General features: G+C 31.1%; 2 long non-coding RNA genes across 2 annotated transcripts in view; both read left to right on the top strand.

Annotated features, from left to right (window-relative positions):
- The window catches only part of LOC107616766, a 614-nt gene extending 461 nt beyond the window's left edge, over window positions 1-153 (top strand). The window contains exon 2 of the long non-coding RNA XR_002354342.1: window positions 36-153. This is a non-coding gene — a long non-coding RNA (uncharacterized LOC107616766). The remainder of the gene's footprint in view (window positions 1-35) is intronic.
- Window positions 974-2,349, top strand: LOC110267036. The gene is made up of 2 exons (XR_002354341.1): window positions 974-1,047; window positions 2,000-2,349. It is a non-coding gene; the product is annotated as an uncharacterized LOC110267036 (long non-coding RNA).

The raw sequence follows: 6,711 nt of genomic DNA on the forward strand, positions 1-6,711 counted from the left end.
CAATACATGTTTTTAATCATCAACTATGTTTACAGCTGGCATACTTCCATACAAGAGGCGGGATTTAATCTTGAATGAGGAAAATATTGATATGTTAATTTGGAGGAAAATGTTGTAACAACTGTTGATTCTTTGAAGGAGGAAAAAAAGACAGAGAAACATGGACTACTAAACTGGTTAAAGTTACGTGTAAGTTGCCCATCGTTGTTTGCTGATAGCTTACATCTTCTTGAAAACTGTTCATTCATCCTTGAATTCTTTAACATGGACTACTAAACATGGACTACTAAACTGTTTATTTTTTAACATGGACTACTAAACTGTTCATTCATCCTCAAAACTCTTTCCAAACAAACCCCAGAATATCAAACTTTACATACCTTGAATTCGCAGATCCATAAAGGTACAAAATTTGTGTGTTTCATTGTTCTTTATATATAACACTTAAATTAGGAAAACTATTCAGCTTCACATAGTTGAATCTTGGAACCTTCAATTGCTCTTTTTCCTTTCTGGTAATACTGGAAGAAGGTATCGGTATAATTTTCTCTTTCTATTTCTATTTGAATGCTATATAGTGATTTAGAATCCATTTGTGAAGTTTGTTGAGAGTTCTTGATTGTTAAGTTCCTTGGTATGATGTTTCCAGTGACTCTCTATTGATTTTTTTTATCCACTATTGATTTTGTTGTTTATGTGAATAACTCTTGATTTGGGTGGCTTTCAGTTTTAGATATGGAGATTGAGAGAAGTGGAGAAAACAAAATTCTTGGACTGAGATTCACTTCAAGTCACAAAGCGTTCAAAGAGGTATACCTTCTGTTTCATATGCTTCAATTTTTAGCTTCTATTGTTTGTTGCATGGATTGGTGTTCTTCACATACTTGTAAATGTTTACACATGACAACTTGCTTCTATTTTTTAATGTGTTTTCTGTTTCTACATGACAGTCTTCCTGTTAAGAAAGGAGTGGAGGAACATGATATGGGTCACCTCACAGAATGCACTAAAGCTAGAAATGAAGTCCACATTACTCTCAAGCAAGAGGTACAATACAATACTATAATTGTTATTGGTCATGACTCATGACTCATGACTTTACCTTTTTATTGCACTATATAGCCCATTTAGCCATGATCACTTTTGGTCTTTTCTTTGTATGCTACTTTTGGTCTTGTGTTGTGTTGTGCTTTCTCTTTTAATAAATAGTATTCATAATCCATATAGTATAATAAAGAGAAGATAATGGGATAATATATTGATGCACACGCTGCCAATTGCAGCTTCTTTTGGCTGTGAATAGAGTAGTCCATGTTGTTAATTAATTAAGGAGAGATCGATGTGATGAATCAGAGTTCAGTCATGTCCTGCATTTATTATGTATTGGTCATGCCATAATTAAAACAAACACATAATGTATTCTTATTTTTCACTTAGTTTGTTTACCCCTTCTAGCTCTCATCTTACACTACTTTACCACTTTAATTTAATTTCTCATGCTCTCTGCAATTGCTTCATATGAACTAAAAAGAAAAAAAAAGGAAAAAGACAATCTTAATTTATGTGGAATAATAATGAAAGGTTCAATAATTAAAGTAGGAATCAAAGCAAAGAAAGAAAAGATAAGTTCTCTCATGATTCATATAATGTATGGCATATATCCTTGGAAATAGAAAAACATAAAAACGAAATGCATGACTTTTATAATCAACAACAATGAATGTGCAGGCTTGAAAATGATTAGAGATGAAACAAAGGTATATAATCGTTCAGCCAGGATAGAGGAATGGTAGTTACTACTGATAAGAGCATCTTTTGCTTTTTTACATGTTTCTCAGACTTTTTTCATTTATTCAAAGAGTAGCATATATAAACAGTGATATAGTGTTAGTGTGTTACATAGACTTCTGTATATCATCATCAATAATATACATAGCAAAATTAATTTAATATATGTGGACTGAGTATTTGGCACTGAATGAATCTGTCATTGCATTAGTGAAGCATTTTATGGAAAGCAAGAAGCCAGTTGCATCCATCTGCCATGGCCAATAGATTTTAGCTGCTGAAGATGTGCTCAAGGTACTCTTAGATCATGTTTGATATATTTCACATTTGTTTCTCAACGACCACTGAGGTTGAGCTGTGTAGGCGAAACGTGTGTAGTGTCTTCATTGATTTTATTCTCAAATTAGCATGATGTAAACTGTTCACATTAATTTGTTGACGCTTTAAACACAACTAAATTTGGGAAGATATACTTTTTGCAACTTGTGTGTGCTTAATGGTATGTATATTGATTTTTAGCAATTCACAAATGGCACAGTTTGGTCTATTTTTATATTTAAATGTTTATTTGTCTTGTTATTTAATATTCTATATAAATTGTATTTCTATATTTAAAAGTTTATTTGCATTAATTGTTTACTATTTTTTAAATTAAAAATAATTAAAAAATATAGTTATTAAAATCGACGACAGTGTTGTCGCTTTTTAAATTTAATATAATAATTAAATCGACGGCCATTCTGTCGATTTTATTGAATTAAATATCGACAAAAACGTCGTCGATTTTATTAAATCAAATATCGACACAGATGGCGTCGATTTTAAATAATAATATCAACGGCAATGTTGTCGATTTTAATAAGTAGACAAAATTTCCAAACTCATATTATAGACAAAAATGATGTCGATTTTATTAAATTATTATCGACGGTTACGCGAGCCGTCGATTTTATTAGAATTTTGAAAAATCGACAGGCTTAATAACGACCATCTCCGCCGTCCATTTTGCCGTCGATTTTTAATATTATTGACGGCTTAGCCATCGATTTGGCCGTCGATTTTAACAATGTTTCTTGTAGTGATATATATATATATATATATATATGTGTGTGTGTGTGTGAAAGCTAAGGTTAGACTAAGTCAAGCTAACTAGTGAGTTATCGAATTTGACTCAATAATTGTTTAATAAATTCGGCTTAGGAGTATTTACATTAATATACAATTTTTTTCATTTACAGTAAGTGCGCAATATATCTATATTAGTCTTGTGATATAATATGTTATTCGGTAAGTATAAAACAACTATATTTTTGCAATTATGAAAATATACTTCAATTTTGTAGGTTTATTAGCAACGAAAAAATCTATTGTTAGTTGTCCAAAAATAGCTTTTTGGATAAAGTCATCGACGAAAACATGTCACTAAAGTCTAAAAAGACCATAAAATTAGCAATTGAATGAAAAATTTTATCAGAAACTATTATTGATTCTTCACTTTAACCAGTGAACAATATTTGTTGTTAATTCTATCACTAACATCAATATTCATCGCTAAATCGTGTAAATTTGTCGATAACACGAAATATTTATTTTAATGTAAACATTACATCAAATGCAAGAGTTTGTGGTGGTTAAATAGCAACGGTTTTAAAATACCACCGCTAAATAGCAAGGTCGTGACAGTTGCTCATCTTTTTGGTGATATGTAGCAAAATCACCAGAATTAGCGGCGTGACGTCAAACCGCTGCTAAACGAAACACCTTTATCAATTAAAATCCACCCCTAGTGTTTTCTACAAGTGTTTTCCCTGAATTGAAAACCTATTGGCGCGATTCTCTTTTTTGAATCCTTCTTAAACTGCAAGCTCATCCGCCGCAACCTCATTGCGCCCTTTTTGATCTTCTATCACCCTTCATTCCTCCACCCACCCACACCCCTACCATCATGCCCAGTTCATCTCTACCTCTCTATTCTCTTGCAGTCAGTGCCTCCTTCCCTCTGTGCTATTGTGTGTTGTGAGCTCTTCAGCCCTTGCACTCTCTGCCCTTTTTTCCTCTCTCTTGCCCTCCCTTGCAGACACCAATCCATCGTCGTCTTGTGTGTTGCAGATCTCACATCGCGTATTCATGGTCTCCCGTGTAGTCACACTCGCAGTCGCCCTCCACGTAGTTTGCAGCTGCCATCATCCTCTGCACAATTCCCACCCACTGCATTCAGAGATACCAAACTATTATAAGTGCCCTTAGTTCAGTTTTAACCCTATAAGATAGGGGTTTCTGATAACCCTTGTCTAAATCTTTAAAATTATGACTTTTTTGTCTATGAAAGTCAAGGATTTTGAAATGAAAAAAAGGTTGCAGTGCATTCTAAAGTGAAGTTAATTTATGTTTAAGTCAAGATCGTTCACTACAGATCAGTGGGTTAGACAAGGAAAGGCAAGGCCTTACTCTATTCCTTCCTAAAGTCAGGAATAGCGGACTGGGTTTTATTTTGGCTACTATCTTTGATTCCGTTTTTTGTTCTTAGAATCTAGACATAACATTAACTCATTATCTTGGGTATTTTGGTATTTTTTGTGGAACATGCACACAAAATGTTTGCTAGTTTTTCTCAATAAAAGGAGGAGCTCAACATTTTTATTTTCATGGATTTAATAAGTAGTTGTGTGGTTGTTTCTCTTTCAAAATTTTAGTTCGATTGTTTTGTTTTATTTTGAAATTAGTGTATGTTGAATGGTACCATTGATGGTGTGGTTATGAGTTTATAAAAAGATTGATTATGCTTAATGCGATATTTTTTCCTGACTCTGTTAATGTTGAAGTGATGCATTTCAATGTTGCTGGTTACTTATGTGTTTTTGTAATATTTTGTTCTTGTTCATAGGTGTTGTAATGGATAAAAAGTGAAACCCTACTGAAATTAGCATGAATAATATTTATTGTAACTTTCCTGTTTATTGAACTATGTCATATAGTTCCTAGTTGATGTTATAGAATTTTATGTCACCTAGATAATTTGTTTAACAAGATTATGCTATGTAAGGTGTGGTGGCCATTATGAACATCCAGTTGAATGTTGTTTCAGTGGTCAACCTTGTTATGTCAATGGGCATTGCGGTTGAGTTTTGTGTACATACGACTCATTCTTTTACTGTTAGTATTACTCTGCTTTTTTTCAACTTGACCTATTATCCATTTATATAATTGTATCATTGTGCAATTCTTCATGTAAGAGCTATTGAAGTCATCAACTCTTGATAATTTTTCGCTACTAGTTCTAACTATGGTATCTAGTTTTGGTACTCAATTTTCTTTTTCTATCACATAGAGGTGGTTTATGCCCTGTCGCAAAATGACAAAGAATTCCCTTTCTGGCGTATCGTGGTGGTTTCTCTGACGTGATATATATAAGTAACGGCGATTATACCATCGGTTGCTAGAAATTGCCGCAAAAATTAATCTTCGCACCCTAAAAGATGCCGATTGGGGAACTAGTAGAGATCAGTTTTGCGGCGGTTATAAACTGCCGCTATTCGGCGCAATTGTTGTAAAATTATGTACTAATGATTTTCTACACCAAAATAATATAGACTTGAAAATAAATAGTGAAAATTAAATCTCGGAAATTAAATTGATTAAATGTCAAAAATATAGGTTAATTAAGCTCCTTGGGTTGCAGTTTATTCTCTCAACAAAGACTTATAAGTGGTTCTTTATTCGATTTATAAATTTTACATAACTTTGAAGATATATTACTTAAAAAGTAAAATTTGAAGGTAAAATGCAGAATGCAAATTGCTTAAAGGTAATAAGCAAATGAGAACAAATAAAATCAAGTTTATATCTCAATATATGATAACAAAAAAAAAAGTAGCTTCTAAAAACTCAAGAAATGATTTATTTTAATTTAATAACATAAAAGCAACTTAACGTTTATTATTGAAATACATCGAAAAAGAAAAAACAAAACTAAAACATGTCTTTACATCCTTGAACTTAACATGGAAACACATATATTTTGTTTAATATAAACTCAACCAGACAAGCCAAAAAAAAAAACTCTTAATTCAAATTCAAAGTCGAACTTGGACAAAACACAATTAGCGAGCCTTAGCTTCATGCATGTTCTATGTCAGTTTACGGTTGACAAGAATATAAAATAGAAAAAAAACGTGACTAAGGTACAATTATATTTATTTCGTTTGCCTTTGACGTAGATGATGAAGTCGTTATTGTTTATTTACTTGAGGTATTAAATTGAGACAAAGAAATAAAGTAGTTGTGTCGCAACGCGTATTCAAAAAATACTATAATACAATAAGGTATTAAACAATAGAGTTGCCACCAATTTTATTATAAAAAAATTTGAATAAAATAATTAGTTTGTGAAAACTAATCTTCTGAAGATTTCTTGAGTTTCGAAGTCTGATTATGCGAAAAGAAAGATAAAAACTTAATTTTATTGCACCATTAACACATTCGTTTAGAACCGTTATTATTAAATATTGTATGCGAATTATTATAATTTAAATAATACTTATATTTTTTAACTTAAACAATGATGAATCACAATGAGATGACATTATTTACTACTAAAAGTTCATAGAGATTTATAGTTAGGTAAAAATAAATAAATCAAATTTGGATGAACAAAAATAAAAAAAGAAAAAACTAAATAAAATAATAAAAAAAATAAATAAGGAAACTTAGTTTGAAAAAGTCATGGACTCTTGGTTAACTATAGTTGTTGAAATCGAACCGGTGATCAAATCAATTAAATTACTGATTCATTAATTTATTGGTTCAACCAATAAATTATTGATTGAATCAGTAAAATCGGTCTTACGTAAATAAAAAATATAAAATAATTAAAAACTTAAAATTAAAATTTAAAATACATATATCTTTACTAACATTTTATGA

The sequence above is a fragment of the Arachis ipaensis genome, chromosome B09 (genome assembly GCF_000816755.2).
Source record: "Arachis ipaensis cultivar K30076 chromosome B09, Araip1.1, whole genome shotgun sequence".
In the NCBI taxonomy this organism is placed as follows: domain Eukaryota; kingdom Viridiplantae; phylum Streptophyta; class Magnoliopsida; order Fabales; family Fabaceae; genus Arachis; species Arachis ipaensis.